Raw genomic sequence first — 20997 nt, 5'->3', positions numbered from 1 at the left:
CTGAAAGTTTGTGAACCTTTTAAAAGTACAAGAAGTAGACAGAAAAAATCAATTAAAGGCATTAGACAAAGTTATTATATCTTATATTGTTATTATACCACTGTATGCACATAATCCCAATTGGTATTATTGGTTATGAAGGTTAGCCCTTGCTTTTCAGCTCTGCACCCATATTGTAATAAATCCCTCTCTGTGTTTGCAAAGTCTTGCCACCACCGAGGTGCAAAATTAGGTATAATATGTCTCCCTGTCATCCTGAGTCATTATATCTAATTTAATCTCATGTGTAAAAAGTAAGAGCCTAACAGTCAAAAACACTTCACTTCACATTTGTAGTTTAAACATTTAGTCAACAATGATTTAATGATGACGAAAGCCCTGAAATTTGGAAGAAAAACAAAGAGACTTCTGTGGAAAAATGTAGATGGTTTGTGAAGTGAGCCAGTATTTTTTTTTTCTGATTGCCAAGACTTAGGAGAACAATTTTCAAAGGCCAAATTAGGGTTTGAGGTAAACAACTGAAGCTACACCAAAACCAAAGACCACGCTGAAAGACACATGAGGGTTTCTTACGGATACACTGTAGTAAACTAAAACTTTTTATATTTAAATAAATAAACTCACATGTGTGTAGAAAAGTTAAACCAGGCATAGTTCAAACATGATGAGTGTTTACATGGGACAATGGGAAGAAAAACAATGGCCAATGTAGCAGGTTCTATCCCAAATCATGTAAAGTATATTCTGGTAAGATAATGTCATTAAAAAATGCTGCATGTGCAAGTAGATTTAGACTCTTTTGTGGTATTAGTTACCAAGGCCTTAGCAAAAGATCCTTTAAGACCTTTAGGTGACAGAATTGCCTTCCACCTCGCTGACTTGTTTCTACTGCACATAACCCAAAATGCAACTACATATTCAGCCAGCTTGTAACAGCACTGCTAGTGTAGTGGTATCATGCAAGATTTCCAGTCTTGTGACCTGGGTTCAATTCCCAGGCAGTGCAGGAACTTTTATGTGTCCTCTACTTTAGACAAACAACATAAAGTAAACTATGATTTCTAAGACTGAATGCATGCAATGTCATGCAAAATGCATCACATCCTCAGAAAATCTCATGTTATTGTCTAAGTACCATCCATGTCTGATAGAGTGACCAGGTTTCTTTGATTCACATTTTCACTCTCCTCCTCTTGCATTAGTGCTGATGTAGAGCTTTTGTCTGACTGGCTGCTCCAGCTGTTCAGGAGAATACTGCAGATTTATAAAAGGAAATAGACCAGTAACACTCATCTTTGGCACTAGTTGCCAAGGCCTTAGGAAAAGATCATTTAGGACCTTTATGTGACAGAATTGCCCTCCACCTCACTGACTTGCTTCTACAGCACATAACCCGAAAGGCAACTTATGTGGCTAACCCAGGACCGCACTGTTAGTGTAGTGGTATCATACAAGCTTTCCATTCTTGTGACCTGCGTTCAATTTCCAGGCAGTGCAAAGACTGTTATGCTATCTCTAACATCCTGAAGTAAACTATGATTTCGAAGACTAAATCATGTCAAGTGCGTCACATCCTCAGATGTCCAAGTACAGTACATGTCTAATAGAGAGACCAGGTTACTTTGCTTCGCGTTTTTCGCTCTCCTCCTCCTGCGTCAGTGCTGATGTAGAGTTTTTGTCTGACTGGCTGCTTCAATTGTTCAGGAGAATACTGCAGTGGCTACTTGAGCCGTAACAACAAATATAAGTGGATGTGGTTATATGATGATGTTACCAGCAGTGTGCAGTGACCATTGTATGCTGAGACCTTTAGCTGATTGGTGCACTGTTAGTGTAGTGGTATCATATAAGATTCTCAGGCAGTGTGCTATATCTCACCTCTAGCCCTTCTCTGCAGCTCGTGTCTTTAATAATTCTATCCTAAATGATCATCTAGCGAGATAATGTCACAGAAATAAAAAGTGCAAGTAGATTTATAAAAGGAAAAAGACCAATAAGACTCTTCTGTGGCAGTAGTTACCAAGGCCTGAGCAAAAGATGCTTTAAGACATTTAGGTAACAGAATTGCCCTCCACCTCCAACAATGCAACTACATATGTAGCCAGCTTGCAACAGCACTGCTAGTGTAGTGGTATCACGCAAGATTCCCATTCTTGTGACCTGGGTTCAATTCCCAGGCAGTGCAACTAAAGCTTATGTCACCTCTGCTTTCTAAGACTGCTCAGTGGGCCATGCCAAATGCATCACATAGCAACAGGACCTTTGGGTTGCTAAATTAGTAGTCTTTAATGTTGAAGACAGTTCACCATTGATCAGTCTTCAACTTTAAAGCGACCATCTTACAATGCTTTGACTGTAGCCATTCTGCAACTCTCTGTGAATGGTACTCATGGCCATTGATCAATGGTCATGACAGTTTGCATATTAAAGATCATGAAACTGACCTCATGACCCATTATTAGTCAGTGTTGCCAGTTTAACTCATTATGCAAGCGTACTATTTATAACCTGGGATACCTGCAGTTAGCTGAGACTGAATGAGACACTTGGATGAGTGTTGAAACGTTTGTCCCACTGAAAATGCAATGTCCAGATGATCAGAATCAACCTTCTAGGATTATGTGAGTTCTTATAGTTCTCAAAAAAAACAAAACAAAAAAACTAAAGAAGGATCTTGGATAAGAGGTGAAACATCTTAAAACAACTTAAAGAAGTCCAGTTTCCTTCTTTCAAGCTTAAGACTGTTAGTGAAGGTATCCAAAAATGCCATTATTGTGACCTGGATTTTATTCTCCAAAACTTCAGAAACCTTTAGACCTTTGTCTACTACTAGTACATATACTTGTGTGTCAGTGTGTACTGCTAGCGCAGTGGTATCATACAAGACTTCATTTCTGTGACGTGAGTTTAATTCCCAGGCAGTGCATTAAGTTATACTTGGGCATGTTAAAGTGCTTTTAAGAGTCCAGCATACACAGCTGCTATGCATCTGGAAAATCAAAGGTTATTAATGTGGCTGAGACACTATTCTCTAGACTTTATGCCTCACATCTTCACAAAGGTGGTACAAGGCAACATGGCCTTGGCAACAGATGTTTTAGGACCTTTAGGTTGCAAAATGGCCTCCATCAGTCAGACTTTTTTTTCCAGCACATACTACAATCCCTTGGTCAGACTGAGATCTGAGAACTTGGAGGCCACAATCACCTGGGAAATCTTGGTATCCTCTAAAAGGTGCAGTCCCTTTCTAAAAGAAGACTAGAAATGCATTTGTTTGGGGTGCTCTGCAGAAGCATTTAGCTGGGTGCCACATGTCAAAGTAACATTCACATGAATGTTTGGAGCCAAGGTTTCCAAGCAAAGAATTGCAGAGAGCTTTATGCTGCATAATACGGCAACATACTGTCTTTAAAAGAGTATCTTGTTACCTGGTCCAATATAGACACAAATGTCCCATTCGTATGACCTGGGCTCAAGTCCAAGGCAGGCAGTAAGTGATGCTTGGTGTTCCTGATTTCCTCAAGTGGTGTTTAAGAGTCCACTACTATCCTTCAAACAAATCAGCTGCTCTCTATGTGTATAATAAAAAAGTGATTCATGGGAGTGAGCCACTGATCCATAGACCATAGCACCCCTTATTTAGAGATTTTGCCTGACTGGCAAAAATAGTCCAAGCACATGCCATCCAAGACGTTACTATATATGTTGACTTTAGTGGTGTTTGAGCTCCCTTTTAGTAGTGGTTACCACTTTCATGAAATTATATACCCGCTATGCACCTGGAAAAATAAAATGCCATGTATGCTAAATGGTTAATGATTCATTACAGCAAGCAGTCATGTAGCACTGCTGGTGTAGTGGTATCATGCAAGATTCCTGTAGCGGCAACCTTCGGTCCTTCTTTGCCGCTTCTGCAGGACGTAAAGTTTCTGACTCGTGCTCTTGTTAAATCACTTGGATGCCTTCCGGTAGCAAAAACGAGGCGAAGAAAAAGAGGAGCAAAACATTTATTCTCCATATAAAACGAAAGGTACAAACAAATGCCTCTGGTGGGAGCTCCGTTTACATCCCCTTTATGTTACAACAAAAAATAACATTAACGGCGACGGTCAGAAAACTGTTGCTCCACGTCCTGCTTAAGCCTAACCTGACCTCTCCCCCCCACATGTGGGCAAAATACACACCCCCTTTACGACATCTATCAACACTTTACAACAACACAAAAGATTAACAAAGCAGGATTAATTTATGGAGCACAGTATATTACATTATAACATAAAATAATGAAGATCATAACTAGAAACTCAAAGATCATGACAAATACTTAAATATGGCATGATGTAACTAAGTAAAATATTGGCCTGAACTGTCTAAGCTCCAACATCCTGGCCCCTAATTGTTCTTGTAAGCCACAAAACAATTACTCTTATACATATATATTGTTCAGAACACCAAACTTTCCAGATAACGAACAGGCAAATATACAAAGTACTTGAACTGCCCATATGGCACATTAATGTCCTTATTCCAACAGAAACTTCGCTCCGCCTTGTTACAGCAGGAACTCTTCTTAAGCTGGAACATATCTTCATGGATGCGTGTATGTGCGTGTTTTGGGGAGATTAGGGAATGGAGTCAGAGGTTCAAGCACATGACCCACCGTAGGAGACCAGCCTTTACCGCTGTCTCTAGAGTGATATGTAGAAGGGGCGCTACATATCACACTCTAGCAGCACACAAAGTTTCGCCACAGGTCGTAGGAGAATGTTCTTGCTGGTTTTCACCTTGGCTTGACGAACCCGACCTTTGGCATCCTCCAACGTCTGAATCACTCGACCCATTAGCCATGAATTTCTTGGAGTGGAATCATCCACGATGAGGACAATATCACCCTGACTGATATTCCTTCGTGGCTGGGCCCACTTTTGCCTCCTTTGCAAGTCTGGCAGATACTCCTTAATCCACCGTCTCCAAAACAAATCCGCCAAGTACTGGACTTGACGCCATCTACGCCTCGAGTACAAGTCGCTCCTGCTGAATACTCCAGGAGGTAGCGGAGTTCTGGCTTTCATCAAAAGCAAATGGTTTGGCGTCAAGGCCTCCAGGTCATTCGAATCGGTAGAGACTCTTGAGATAGGGCGGCTATTGATAATCGCCTCTACCTCACACAGCAGTGTGTGCAGACCCTCCTCATCAAGGACCTGCTGCTCCACAACGGAGCTGAGCACTTTGCGTATTGACCGTATCTGCCGCTCCCAAACTCCTCCAAAATGCGAGGCAGCTGGGGGGTTGAATATCCATGTGATGCCTTTAACCAACAAGGCTTCTTGAATCTTTGCATTATCCAAAGCATGCACTGCTTCCCGCAGCTCCCTCTCTGCACTTACAAAGTTCGTTCCATTGTCAGAACGCATCAACTGAACCTGTCCCCTCCTAGCAATGAACCTCCGCAATGCATGAATACAAGAGTCCGTGTCCAATGAATTTGCCAGTTCAATATGCACAGCCCTCACCGTCAAGCAGGTAAAAACTACGCCATACCTTTTGATCATTGACCTACCCCTTTTGACTTCGAAGGGACCAAAGTAGTCCACACCGACACTCGTGAACGGTGGCTCATCGGGTATGAGCCTTTCAGCAGGAAGATCTGCCATGATCTGACTTGCCGCTTTCCCATGATGCCGTCTGCAGACAACACACTGGGACAAAATCTTCCGGACAGCAGCATGGGATCTTAGTATCCAGTACTTCTGCCGTACCTTTGATAGGACATGATTCCTGCCACCATGTCCAAGATCCTCGTGAGCAGATCTGAGAATGAGAGTGGCTATATGCTGATCCTTAGCCAAGATTGCAGGGTGTTTTATCTCCTCTTGCATGCTAGATCTGCTCAGTCTGCCGCCCACTCTCAGAATGCCATCTTGTACAACTGGCGACAACTGACAAAGAGGGCTATCCTTTGACACTGTCTTTCCTTGTTGCAGCTTGGCAATCTCTTCGCCAAACCGCTGCCCTTGACTGAAGCGCACGATCTCTACTTCGGCCTCAGCCATGTCACTCACAGAAAGTGGCAAGATGGGAAGGTTAGCTTTGAGGTGTGTCATTTGCTTCTCCTGCTCCAGCCTTCCATCATAGAGATTCGCTTCTAAATCCTTCCTCTTTTGAGCGAGAAGCTTCAGCACACCTTTTAATCTCAGGATCCATGCAACGGCTCTTTTAACCCGATGCCAGCTTGAGTAATGATGAATGAGCTGAGTGGTGGCGTCTGCACCTTCTTCAACCATAAGAGCATATACTGATGCTTCTTTGACTTCTGGGTCATTACAGATCGGCTGGCATACACTGTCTGGCATTTCTGGCCACTCCATTTCTGGTTTTGTGATGAAATCTGGACCCGTGATCCATGTCTTTGCCTTGAGAAAGGCACCAACACTGAGCCCTCTGGAAGCAAAGTCTGCAGGATTGGCCGAGGTGTTCACATATCTCCACTGAGAGACAGCTGATCTATCCTTAATGGCAGCAACTCGATTGGCAACAAACGTACGAAACCTCGCTGTTTCATTCTTGAGGTACTTAATCACCGACGTGCTGTCCGTCCAAAAGACAGACTCCTCCAGCTCCAACTCCAGTTCGGCTCTTACCATCCTGTCCATCTTTGCTGCCACCACTGCAGCAGTAAGCTCGAGTCGTGGTATGGTAACTGGCTTCAAAGGTGTAACCCTGGCTTTACCAATAATGAAAGCACTATGTGGCTGGTTCAGATTGTTTTTTGAAACCAGGTATGTGGCTATGCCATACCCCCTTTCACTTGCGTCGGCAAAGTGGTGAAGTCGAGCTGAAGTGATCTTGCCAAGGTTGACTGGTCTCACACATCTGTCTACCTCAAACCTAGCTAAGTGGTGCAAACTGCCGACCCATTGATGCCACTGCAGAGACAGAGCTTCTGGCATGCTATCATCCCATGCATGCTTTGTTCTGCTTAGCTCTTGCAGGATGTGCTTCACTGGCAAGATCAGAGGGGATAAGATCCCAAGCGGGTCATATATAGTGCTTACCATTGAAAGCAGTCCTCGCCTTGTGAGTGGTTTGCTCTCAACCAGAACTCTGAACTTCAGCGTGTCGGACTCCACGCACCACTGAACCCCTAAAACCCTTTCAATAGGGAGGCAGTCCCTTTCAAGATCGAGCTCCTTGACTTCTTTGGCCCTGTCATCCTCAGGTATAGATGCCAGCACCGCTCTGCTGTTGGAAATCCACTTAGTGAGCTTGAAACCTCCTGCAGCGCATAAAGCCCTGAGGTCCTGAATCAGTGAGATTGCCTGCTCTTCAGTGCCAACAGATTTCAGGCAATCGTCCACATAAAAGTTCCTTAGAACAGTGTTCGTTGCAATATGGTTGAACCTCGCCTGATTGTCCTTAGCACACCTTTGCAGCGCGTAGCATGCACAGCTTGGTGAAGAAGTTGCACCGAACAAGTGAACTACCATTCTGTATTCCTTGAGGCCTTTACCAAGATCTCCCTGTGGCCACCACAAGAATCTCAACAGATCAGCATCTTCAGCGGGAACCCTGACTTGATGAAACATGCCTTCAATATCAGACATGAAGGCAACTGGCTTCTGCCTGAACCTGATCAAAACACCTATAAGGGAATTGGTTAAGTCTGGCCCCTGCAACAGCTGTGAGTTCAGTGACATGCCTTGATACGTGGATGCACAGTCAAATACCACTCTCAACTTGTGCTTGGTTGGGTGGTAGACCCCATGATGTGGGAGATACCATATTCTGCTACCACTTTCAGAAGTTTCTGCCACGGGAACTTCTTCGGCATAGCCCCTTTCCAGCGTCTCTGTCATGAAGTTTGTGTACTCTTGATGAAACTCACTGTCTCTTAACAGCCTCCGTTTCAGGCCTTCTGCTCTTTGTACCGCCACAACTCGGTTGTTTGGAAATGCAGCCTCCTTGTTCTTTAAAGGAAGGCCAATGGTGTAGTGTCCGTGAACCTGCTTCACTGACAGTGACACAGACTCCATAAATTGTCTGTCTCTGGCTGACATTTCCATTTTCTCGGACGACTCATGCTCAGGGAAGTCATACTTCATTTGCTGCTGTGAGAGCTCCTCTAGCTTTGTCACCGATATCCTGTTCACCATCACCGGTGGCCACTCAACAGCTCCTTGAGCAATACCCTCTTCTCTTAGCAGAGGTCCATTAATCGTCCAGCCTAGTGCAGTTTTTACAGCATATGGGCCGTTGCCCTCACTGTTAATAACCTTCCAGGGCTCAAGCGCCTTTGGTACATTTGTCCCTATTAACATACCAATTTTTCCATTAATCTGCTTGAGCTGAACCTCCTTCAAATAGGGCCATCTGTCCACATCGCTCTGTTGTGGAATGTTCTCCTTTGTTACTGGAATCTCTGCCTGTGTGAAAACCTGGGGAATCTTCAAAAAGTTGTCCTCATCCAAACCACTGACCTCGAGACCCATAATGACATGAGTACTGATTGTCGCTTCTTTTCCCATGGTGCGTAGCAGAATGTTGGACCTTTTTCCTGTGACGTGTAAATCCCTCATCAACTCGTCTGTACAAAAGGTTCCAGTGCTTCCTGGGTCTAAGAATGCATACGATTCAACTGTTGCGTTGCTCCTTGAACATCTGACCTTCACAGGCACAATTGAAAGCGCACAGACTGCTTCGCCAGCCCCGGTACAACCGCATGTTTCACTGCCTGCTGCTGGAGAAAAACTTGCTGCTGGCTCCCTGATACTTTTAGCGTTACTATCAGGAGGAGAGTACTGCTCCTTATGTAGAATGGTGGGATGTTTCTGAGAACAAGTTTCACACGTGTGTCTTTGCTGGCAACCCCTACTCAAATGCCCCTGTGACAGGCAACCGAAACACAAACTCTTTGATTTGAGGAAATCAAGCCTTTCTCTGTGGGGCCTTTGCTTGAGGAGTCTGCAGGTATTGAGGTTATGCCCTCCCTTATGACAGAAAAGACACTGTCTTCCACCTGTAGAGCCTACATTTTCCTTTTCCCTCTTTGTCTGCTCAACACTGTTTGACACAGGTGCCGTATTAGTAGCAAAGATGCTTTCCCTCTCCTTGAATTTCAGAGCATTCTCTCTGCGTACATTTGGTTTGCCCTTGTCACTTGACAAAGTGGTGTCCTGAATGTTACCAAACAATGGGTGAGAAGCAATCTTTGCCTGCTTTTCTACAAAACTGACCAGATCAGCGAATCTAGCTCTCATTGCTGTGCGTTCTTGAATGTCACAGGCGAAACCCCTCCACCTTTCCCTTAATTTAAAAGGAAGCTTGGAGATGACAGTTCTCATATTAGTAGGGCTATCCATCTCCTCAATGTACTCCATGCTGTCTACTGTGTTACAGCAAGTAGTGAGGAACATAGCAAACTCCGTCAGAGCATCACCATCCTCTGGCTTGATTACAGGCCATTTTAGAGCTCTTTCAATGTAGGCTGAGGCAATAGTATATTCATCCCCAAAATGCTTGCGCAGAAGCCTCTTGGCTTCAGCGTAGCCCCTGTCAGGATGCATGTGCGAACAGCTACGAACAAGAACCTTGGGTCTCCCTTGGGTGAACTGCTCCAGGAAGCGCAACCTATCTCTATTGCTGTCTGTCCTTTCCTCAATCCCATGCTCAAATGTTTTCATAAAAAACCCAAACTCCAGTGGATCCCCACTGAATACTGGAACATCCAAGGGAGGGAGAGTGGATGCTTTCTGTTGTTTTACTAGGAGCTCTGTAATCTCGTTTTGTCGCTCCATGACATTCAACAAGTCTTTAACATCAGCCATCCTGCTTTGACTAGCAATAGACTGGCTATTATCCTTCTTGCTCAATGGATGAGGAAGCCTGCTACTCCTTTCTGAGCCCTGCATTACTTCCGACTCACACTTTCGACAAACATCTCCATGTTCTGGCTGAACGAAACCAAAACTGGCCCCAATATTCTGGCCCGGAGCTCTTTGGCAGGCAGCCATTTCGTTAACCAAGTCAGCAGAAGTGTTATGGGCTGGCTCCTTCACAGTCAGCACGTCAAGCTTTGCGCTAGCTGCAGCAATAGCTGTTTGCAACTCCCATTCCTCCCTTTTTGCCTTAAGAACAGCTTCTTGTCTGTCAATCTCCATCTTTTGCTTTAAGGCTTCCGCACGCGCTACCAGAGCAGCCCTTTCTGCCTCAATCTTTAGCCTGGCCGAATATGTGGTCGAAGACACAGCAGAAGAGCTGCGGCTGCTTCGATGGGCTTTACTGTGTCTGGACGACATCGCTGAAGCACTGTCTGCAGGCTCTACTTCAGCATCAATCATTCTTGCTTCATCTACTTGCATTTCCACTCTTTTTAACCATCTCTCGACTTTCTCCACAAAACTTCTCAAATAGCTAGCCTTTGGCTCATACCACTGTGTCTGATCATGAAGAAGTTCTGACTCAGTCAAGCGATTTTTAACTGCATCGTTGTTTTCACAAAACTCAATATACATTTTTGAGAAGTCAGTGGCTAATTTAACAGACACTTCCTCAAAATTGCCATCATCTTCCATAAGGTCCTCAATCTCTTTTATCTTTCTAGTAAGATAACCCAACTTGGTTTTCCTTGTCACTTTAAGCTGCTGAAGCTTTTCCTCTTGTGCTTTAAAGGTTGGCTTTGAAACTCTCTTATCCGGCTGTTCCATATTAATTGCGCTGCCACAAACCTTTCAATGCAATTAATCCTTTACACCAGCCACGTACCTCTTAACCTTACAGGAATTTTCACAAACCTTAAAGCAGGAACAGCATCTTACTTTTCAGATGCGGGGCTCTCTTACTGCCGAAAGGATCCAGGAAACACGGGAAGACTGAAGCAGCATCTTCTTTAACGTCCTCACTTGTAAAGCACTTTTTCCGTTTTTCCTTGCCGCGCCGCGGGCCGATTAACTCCGTGCGCCGATGACGCGTGTGTAATCCTCTCACTTTCGGAGCAGTTTTCTGACTAATGTAGCGGCAACCTTCGGTCCTTCTTTGCCGCTTCTGCAGGACGTAAAGTTTCTGACTCGTGCTCTTGTTAAATCACTTGGATGCCTTCCGGTAGCAAAAACGAGGCGAAGAAAAAGAGGAGCAAAACATTTATTCGCCATATAAAACGAAAGGTACAAACAAATGCCTCTGGTGGGAGCTCCGTTTACATCCCCTTTATGTTACAACAAAAAATAACATTAACGGCGACGGTCAGAAAACTGTTGCTCCACGTCCTGCTTAAGCCTAACCTGACCTCTCCCCCCCACATGTGGGCAAAATACACACCCCCTTTACGACATCTATCAACACTTTACAACAACACAAAAGATTAACAAAGCAGGATTAATTTATGGAGCACAGTATATTACATTATAACATAAAATAATGAAGATCATAACTAGAAACTCAAAGATCATGACAAATACTTAAATATGGCATGATGTAACTAAGTAAAATATTGGCCTGAACTGTCTAAGCTCCAACAATTCCCATTCTTGTGACCTGGGTTCAATTCCCAGGCAGTGCAGTAAGTGGTTTGCTTTTTTCATGTGACTTCATTCTGGGTTCTGCAGGAGATCTTACATGGTACGTCGTTTAGCGAGATACTGAACTCTAAAAGTGTCCCAGATGAATCACTGGAACCCGCTTTATGTGCATAAAAAGCATTACACAGACTTGGAGTTGATGTCAAACAACCCTGACCTGTCAAAGAATGAACTCCATAAGTCATCTGAAAGTGTTTTGTGTAGGTTCTTTAGGTCTGGTTGCATTGTGTGTCTTCATTGTTTTTCAAGTGTACTGATGCTTTGGCGCCAACACCCTGAAATTGTCTTAACTCTGGATTGTGGCAGGGAGCATTAGTCTGTTGAAAAAAAAACATACTGCTGCCATGATGGCATGTAAACTGTCTGCAGCAGTGTTTAGGTTGGTGATATGTGCCAAAATAACATTCACATAAGTGCCAGAGCCTACGGTTTCCCAGCAAAACACTGTGGACAGCACTATAACGCCTTCTTCCTCCCACAGTGCCATCTCTCACTGTCCAACTTCAAGAACTTGTTGTTCACTTGCTGTCTCATACATTCCACCCTTGACAGTTGCTATTGTTACATCTCTGTTGCTCACTTCACCTTTCAGTGGTTTCTGTGTTGTAGTTCACTGGTGTAGACCTGGATGAGGTAATTAGAATAAAAATCAGACAGTCTTATCAGAGTTGAAATAATTTGATAACGTATAACAAGCTGCTGTAAAAATAGCACAACCTCACTGACACAAATAAGCAGTTCAATTGAGCTGAAAAGCAACGCGTGATTTTTCCATTCCCAGAAAAGGTTACTGTCCTCTGTGACGAACTGATGATTAAACTGAGGTGAACACATAATTTCCCAGTTAAAGTCTTGTTTTCTGGGCTCGATATGCAATCACCAATGAAAAAGGTTATGAATCATCCATTTCTGCCCTCTCGTAATTGTTTCTGTAACCTCTTATTTCTGCACTTCTGCAGATTCCATCCCCTTTTCCTGTTTTGCTTTAAAGAACACCCAGTTAAATAGCTCTATGCCAAACCAACACAACCAATATTACCAGACCAACATCTGCCGTCTCACAGCCCAGCCTTTGGTTTTGATTAAAGTCACACATATTTGCACAATGTGTTTTGGCATGAGCACAGAGGGCCCCCAGTTTCAACCCTGTTGTCTCTTCTTTAGGCTGCAGCTTCAGTCACTCTCTAAGCTCCGGGCTGTCCTTTGGAGGTAAGGCACGACCTACCATGAATTTAAACTGCTCCCTGCTCTTTCTTCTCAGCTTAAACTGCGGTGGCTTCTCACTCTGAGAGGTGACTATAGAAGTTTTTGCAAACTGAGAAAAAAAATTGTCACCATCACAGCACTAACGCTAGCACTAACAGAAAAATCCTTCAAAGATCTGGCATCTTGCGTTTGAAAACCTTAAGGCCCTACTGGTTTAAGTGGGTCTCAGGCTAGACTTGGGAATACTAAAGCTTTTTTTAATATTATGTTTTTCACTAATGGCAGTGGTTGCCTCAGGCCAACCTTTTAAAGGGTGTGGCGGTGTTATGCCCAATGCATTATTTACTTTGCGACTTGGTATCTCATATGTGACCTGGAACACTTTCAGCAGTTGACAGTGGATTACTGGCACCTACTGGAAGTCATTTTAAAAACCATCCTATAACCCACCCACACACTCGCTCGGTCACTTACTTTTCCTTCATTTCACTTTCTAGCCTGTTTTCCAAGTTGCACTTTGTGGCTCCACTGCAGTGTATCCCTCGAAGCGCAGTTGCAACATTTCCAGATCCTTACATCTCCCCAAGCATACAATCTGATGGCAAACAGATGTTGATTCAGCAGCTGTTTAAATACAGCGACACAATTAAAGCTACGATAATGTGTGAAGGCTGAGTTGTTACCTACTCTGTGTTGTGGCAGGAAAGAAACATCTTCCTTGCGAGAGAGTTCACAAGGGAGCTTAGAACCTTCCTGATATTCTGGTTTTGAAGGCGTGTGGAAAAAGATTTCATTTGGCTTTCATGTTTTTTAAGCCTGCTCATCAGTCAACCATGAAAAATATTTGTTTAATATTCTGCTCATCTCGCAGTGCACAAATTTAAAAACCAGAGCAGTGGGACACAACAATAGAAAATACAGGAAACATGACTAGTGATGGAATTGCTTACATACATATATGTGTGTGTGTGTGTGTGTGTGTGTGTGTGTGTGTGTGTGTGTGTGTGTGTGTGTGTGTGTGTGTGTGTGTGTGTGTGTAAAACTAACCATAGTGCATGTTTATCACAGCTGTCAGATTAACACACAAAAAATAAAAGCATTAGAAAATCTCAAATGGGTTTGTTCCTAATATAAATTAAAATTTCATGCATGATGCACCGCCTTTGTCCTGCAATTAAATCATTCGTTATTAAAAACTAAAAAAAAAAAAAAAATCCCAAAAAACAGTTGTCCAAATTCTTCAAACTTCAGGTTAAAAGAAACGCGCGCCACACACAAAACAGAAGTGTTTCAACAGTAAAAAGTTGAATAAAGTTTTACCAGGATCAAAGAACAGTTTTCCCAGAAGTTTGCAGGATGCAGGTCAGAAAGGGAACAAGCCAGTCAGTCTGAACTACACCCCCCAAATCTATCCCTCAGTCAGCATCTACCCAGGATGAAAGGCTTTCCTCGTGTCTCTAATCTGAGCTTCCTCATCTCTTTCTGTGACGCTGAAATCAATCTCAGTACGTCACACTGAAGGATTTACCAGTGTCTAAAATTCATCCGGAGGACAAAGGCAGGAGGAGAGAAGAGAGAGGAGGATTGAGGAGTTTTTACCTTCAGTTAAGGGGGAATATACAAATCACTGTGGGAGAAGGACTCTTAGTATTCACATGTTGTTTCAGGTGTTTAAGGTGATCAAACTTTCTACCCTTCACCCCTTTGTGTGTGATTAAAAAAGAGAACCTTGTTACATCTGAGATCATAAAATACAGCAGTAATAACTCTTTATGATCCAGCTGTGCCAAATGTCATATTTAACTGACAGCACTTTAAAGTGGCAGCTCCAAAGAAAGGATTTCACATTTTCTTAAACGCTCTCTGGAATTTCGAGATTGTCCTCCTTGACAAAAATGATAACTTGTTGTGCATCTCTAGTGGGAGGAACTAAGAGGCAAGGAAAAGAGGTGAGGATAAGAATCAAGGATGTACAAAGTGATAAATGAGAAATGGGCTTTAGGATGGCACGGCAGGATAAAAACATTAATGTTATCCCCCCTCAGCTGCTCTGTAAGATTAGCTCGCTGCTCTGCAGACCTCTGATAAGTTTTACTGCTGGACATTTTGTATGATATGCTTCATTAAGAAGAAGATGTCAGTGATATTGGTTTCTCACCTGCTTTTAACGTTACTGCAGACAATGAAGGTAAAGTCGTTAACCTGTTAGCTCATGTGTAAGTAAGAGCTCTGCCACTATGTTTCCCTGTCTGCTTGTCTCTCTGTCTACGAGTCTATGTCTGAGTGATTCTCATGTCCCAGTTGTAGTGACTTCCTCCTTTGTTTTGACAACTGATCTTCCTTGTTTCCTTGTTGTTTTGCTTTCTTTGTCTCTCCATCTCTGCTATTTTTTAACTCTTCTCGCATGTGTCTCGTCTTGTCTTTGTTTACTCTCCAGTTGCTTCCTCCTCTTCCCCTGAGTTTTTCCTTGAGCTTTAGTTTCCTCTGTTGTGTTCTTGCTTTCTGGCTGCACTTAGTCTTTGGACTATATTTTGGACTCAGCCTGCTCTTCCTCAGCAGCACCCTTTGTTGTTTACACCCACTAGCAAGTTCATTAAAGAACCTGTTTTTTTGCAACCTGCCTCCTTGCCTCTGTGTTGTCTTGCATTTGGATCCTCGCTTTGAACTGACAGTAAAAGATAATGGGTTATGATCCAGGTTTCCAGGCCATGCGAGACAAAACATTTCCTGAATACAGAGCAATGGGTGATGTCAAAGCTCGCTACATTAATCTTTATATACAGTGGCACTGAAACGCATTTCATTTTGATGAAATTTACCCAAAGCCATCACATTTCTTCCCATTAAAATGTCACAAGACAAACCCCTTCTGCAGCCTTCTGCCCCTGCAGTGGTTGCCATGCCTCCCCACTCTGATGCAGGGCCATGTGAGAGACCGTCCCTGTGGCCAGGGAAGTCAGATTGATTAAACAAGCTGCCGGGATAATGTGATCATGTATCAGTCAGCCCACACGTTTAGCTCCATAATTCTTTCTCCATGGCAGCCTGTCTCCTCTCCAGCTTTGGCCTTTTGAAGTTTCACAAATCCACCCCCTCCTCCCCATCAAGCCTTCTCCTCTTCTCTCTTCCTCCTCCTCCTCTTCCATTCCTCCATTTATCCTCCTCCATCATCTTCACCCTGTGTGTCCCTCTGTCCATCTTGGCTTCCAGCTCCCCTTCACCCTTAATAACTACTCTCACCCTGTCTATCCTGACCTCCAGCGTTCCTGCGGCCTCGATGACTCCCCAACACCTCCTCCATCCACCCCCCTCTTGCTGCTTCTTCCCATCATTAGGCATTTTAACCCAATCCCTTCCCCTCCTCTATTAGTTGGCTCTGTAGCTGTTGCTTTGCTAATGGCACTCCAAGGGAGCACGGCGATAATACTGTTGGCTTTAATTAAAGACATTAAAGGCCTGGAAAGTCACAGAGCCCCCGGGATGATATGTTCTGTTCTCACACCTCCCGAAATACTTCTCTCTTCTCTTCTCCATCACTTTTTTTTCTTCTCTTTCCTTTACTGTTGCTCATTTGATTCTTTTATTTTTGCGCTGAATCTCGAGCTCCCTCATTTCCCCTACACCTACCGTCTCTTCCTTCCTGTTTCAGTTTCTTCTGCTGTTCATTCATTTTACTTTCCCTTCTTCCCAGTATCCCTTTGCTTCTCTTCCATTAACCCTCTCAGGCTCAAATTAAGTTTTTGTTTGCTAATGCACAACCAAGTCCTGCAGTGGTACTTCTGAGTAAAAAAAACTCATAAAATATGTATGTGGGGTAATCAGGTTGTTAGCTTTTAACTGTTGCAAATCTGCAACGCCTGCCTTGAGAGGGTTAAGTCCTTTTTTCCTTGCCATCTTTACCTTTTCATGTCTTTCTTCCCGTGACTACCTGCAGCACGCTCTTGGCACACAGCTCGTAGATGGCTTCATTAGCGTTGATGTCTGGGACGTTGTTTACCGGTAATTAGTGTTTTCCTTGTGAGTTTGGTTCACATCACAAGACTGTTGTCGATTTTCAAGAAACCAGTATGGCTCCATGGTCTTGTCAGAAGGCGAGCACTGATACCTTAAATTTAAAAACAGAGCACAGGTACTGCATGACTTCTGTAGATTTTGTTTGTGTGTGCATGTCTTCATGTTTGGATTACCTGGATTTCCTAATGCATTTATAATCCAAACCAAATAGCTTCAAGTTAGTTCTCCCAATGCTCCCAAATATAGTGCTGGAAATAAACAACTACTCAGGACCTCAGACTGGATTTTAAATGGGTTGGATTAAAGTATCTCCACAAATTCACCATCTCAGATGGTTAAATTTCATTTCCAGAGTACCTGCTAGCTTTAGTGCATGCTATTCATACAATACATGGAGCAGCATTGTGTGCTTTAATGCTACCTCCTTCAAATTTCTGTGTGCGTGTGCTTGTATTAATAGAAGATGTGGACATTCAGCTACAAAATAATAGCAACTGTATCTCACACACACATAGAGCCACGTGCACACATCCACATGCACACACCCCTTTATAGGGAAAGTTGTGCACTTCAAGGCGTTGATTAGTCTGGCTGTTGGTGCTTCCCTGCATCTCCATTTAGCCATTATTGGAGGCACATCTGCTCTCTATGAGCCGACTCCTGTTTATATCCCCATCATACACAATGCAAATACACACACACAAACACACAGGGACATACAACACCTTGACAGATCTGGAAACAAGCGCGAATGCAAGTACACACACAGACAATCCCAGAAGCGAACTCATGCATGTCAACATCTACATGGACGCACATGCATTTGCATACACACACACCTCGAGGAGAATCACAATGGGAGCGAGGCACTTTCCGATCATCTCACATCAGCTCAACACCCCCCCATAAATAGAAAAACTGGCTCAGCACCGCAGGGAAGAAAACATTTGGAGAACAGATTAAAGTGGGGGTTTCTGAGGGTGGAGGTGAGCACATGAGCACATGTGTGGCGTTGTTTTATATATTGTGTATCACATTGCGTAAGGACATTCCAGTGAGGCTCATGGGTCATATGAGGATGAAACTTTTTTTTTCCTTAATGCACTTTACATTTTGTGTCGGCCTGCAAACGCATGTCTGGATGTGTTAAACTACTTGTATCAGTGTTATCTCGTGTGTGTGTGTGTGTGTGTGTGTGTGTGAGAGAGAGAGAGAGAGACACAGAGAGAGGGAGTGAGTGAGTGTCTTGGAATAAGGAAGACTGAGTCACCCTCTGGCTTGCCATCTTTATCCCTGGCACCCCTTTCTCTGTTTAGCCCTGCAGCAGTGACGATGAGAAGTCCTCTCAATTCAATCAAACAACATGAAGGGAAAACCAAAAAAAGAAGAAAAAAAACACACGCACAGAGAAAACAATTAACTTTGACAGAGAAAGGAGCAATGAGGGGAGCCTCAGAGTTTAGGTGGAATTGGAGAAGGGATCGAGGGAGTAAATAAAGAAAGGTTAAAAGAGGGATATAAAAGAGATGGAAAGAAAGTAAGCACACTCAGAAATATGTTTAGTGGTGTAAGCCAAATGCTCAGAAAGCTAATGTAATATATTCTGAGTACCGTCACATGGTCACACACCACTTTGCTATATTTGGAGCAATAAAGGTGCTCATGGGAAAAGGTAAAAAAATACAGAAGTCGTTACAATTATTTGCATGCAAACACAAATGTTCCTCAGAGCTACATTTTGCAATGAACACCTGCAACTCTGTAAATGGTCTTCTGAGTAACAAACCCTCTAATCCTCTTTCCATAATTATCTTTACACAGAATGTGTGATAGAGTTCACGTGGTTTGCAATTTGCTAGAACACTCCTTGAACATAACATAACACAACTAAAAATTGTTCGGGGCTTTGAAGCATCAGTTCAACAGCAGACTAGTATTTGTTCACTCACATAACTACCAGTGCAGCACATGTGGTTAACTGAAAACACAAGGGGAACAGTGGGGTGTACTGACACGCTTGTTTCCCCCGCCATAGTGCTTTCTGAATGTTGTGCATTGCTGCGCACAAAGAGGAAATAAAGACCAGGTTCACGCAACATAATGACTTTACATGCTCATCACTATAGAGGCAGTCCACACAGCAACAATGTTGTATTATGGCAAAAAGCAGGCCCAAAGAGCAGACTCAGACAACAGCAGAAAGGTTTGTACTGTTTGCTGTGAAAGAATGAATTGTTAATGGGTTCAGACAGTTGGTGGATAAATTCAGAGACACTTTGGACTGGTACACGGAAGCTCTGTTAGACAGGAGACAAGAGATTACCTGGAACCCAAGAGGATGATGAGAATAATGAGAGTGAACCAGAGGTCTTGGTTGCGTTGGAAGTGAGGGGAGGCTCAGAGGGAGTGTGAAGGTAGCTGGCGAGTATCAGACAGGTGGCAGAGAAAGCGCTTGAAGAGCGGGCAGGCAGGTGAGCGGGTAAGTACTTTCTTTGACAGATTACATGGGGCTGGTGAGTAGTTCTGGGAGTTTCTGGAGGCAACAAGTGAACAGGTTTCCAGGTAAGGTGTGTGAGGAGGTTCAGAACTGCTAACATAGCTGCAACAACAATATGGGAAAGAACCTCCGAACCTCTGTTGGAACCTCCGGCCTGACACAGTCCACACATATTATTTCCAGATAAAAGGCGGAAGTGGGAAGGACTGCTCAAATGGAGGAACTCCATCCAGGTCAAGAGAAAGGAGCCAACTCAGCGTTTCCACCTGAGGCTTCAAAACACAGAAACAAAAAAATGATAAAAAGCGGATCATCAGACAATCAACTGCTCCACAAGAGAAGCATCTAAGAAGGCAGGCTAAAGTAAACAGAGCAGAGTTTTAAACAGTTAAAGAATCTTTTAAAAAGTTATTTTCAAACTCTGTAAACAAGAATTTAACAGCACTGAACTTGACACACCACTTCAGATGTCCAGTGAAAGTTATTCGGTTATTTCAGTGCAATGCTTTGAATTTTATTTAATGTTTTTTTTTTAACTTCTTCCAAGAAGGTCTTTGGTAGTGTTTGCGTGCATGCGTGTGTACGTGTCATCATTCTGTCTGTAAACACAACAGTTGGAAAAGTTTTAAATGAATTCCAATAAAACTGTGTAGGGGTGTAGAGTGGGGTCATGTTGACGGTCCATTGAAACTTGGCTTACATCCACCAAAGTCTTCAAGGTCAGCTTAATAATTTATTGGTTGAAAACGGAAAAAAAAGGCTTCTACCTCCAAACTATGATGACTAAGTGTGGTGTGTATGGTTAACACATAAAGTATCGTGTAAAGATTTCAAATGTGTCACATTTGGTCAGTAGATTGATATGAAGGTGATAATTGTGGTATATAGAGCTGTGTTTCATACAAGAATAGAAATACTTTTTTTTACTGTTACTCTTGTAACTTACCTGGATAAATAAAGGACAAATAAAAATAAAAAACTTAGAAACTAGGGTTCTTACAAGTCTTTTTTTTAAAATTAACAACATATAGGTATATGAAATATGTAGTTATTAACTCAGATCCATATTTCCTTCTCTCCACAGGAATACTTTCTCACGAGCTCCAGGTTTCCTGCACAGAGACAAACTGAAAGTAAGTTGAAGTCACAGAGCCAAACATGCAGATTTCAGAAGCAACAATTCCACCAACTGTTTCCAGTCTAACAATCAGACAGCTGATCACAAAATTACTCACAGGTGAGTTAATCATCCCAGGTGCATGGAGCTGAGAGGTGGGGAAGCAGCAGAAAGCCCCATCCCTGGAGCACAAGGCATGGTTACCTCACACGCACATATATACAACACACATTGTTGACTGTACACCAATCCATCCAACCAACGTCATTGTCAGGTATGACGGGGGTAATGGAAGAAGAGAATTAGTCCTGTTGGTGTTTAGAAAACAACCAAAACCAAAGAACTCATTATGGACTTGAGGAGGCACAGAGTGGTCCACTCCCCTCTCATTTTAAATGGAGAACAGGTGGAATTTGTCTCCACCTTCAGGTTTCTGGGCACCTACATCTCCATGGATCTCACCTGGACCCACAACAGCATAAAGAAGTCTTGAGGAAGAAGAACCTGGACCAGAAGCTGCTGCTGGCTTTCTATCGATCCTCAGTGGAGAGCGTGCTGGGTGTTTGGTATACAGGGACCACAACTGAGAA

General features: G+C 43.3%; 2 non-coding genes across 2 annotated transcripts; both read left to right on the top strand.

Annotated features, from left to right (window-relative positions):
* Positions 1-935: 935 nt before the first annotated feature.
* trnag-ucc (transfer RNA glycine (anticodon UCC)) lies at positions 936-1006 on the top strand. The gene has a single exon. It is a non-coding gene; the product is annotated as a tRNA-Gly (tRNA).
* Positions 1007-2114: 1108 nt separating this feature from the next.
* Positions 2115-2185, top strand: trnag-ccc (transfer RNA glycine (anticodon CCC)). The gene has a single exon. It is a non-coding gene; the product is annotated as a tRNA-Gly (tRNA).
* The last annotated feature ends 18812 nt before the right edge of the window (positions 2186-20997 follow it).

Source organism: Pelmatolapia mariae, linkage group LG22, assembly GCF_036321145.2.
Source record: "Pelmatolapia mariae isolate MD_Pm_ZW linkage group LG22, Pm_UMD_F_2, whole genome shotgun sequence".
Lineage (NCBI taxonomy): Eukaryota > Metazoa > Chordata > Actinopteri > Cichliformes > Cichlidae > Pelmatolapia > Pelmatolapia mariae.
Note: the sequence above shows the minus strand (reverse complement) of the source record. Positions and strands in the feature narration are given on the sequence as shown.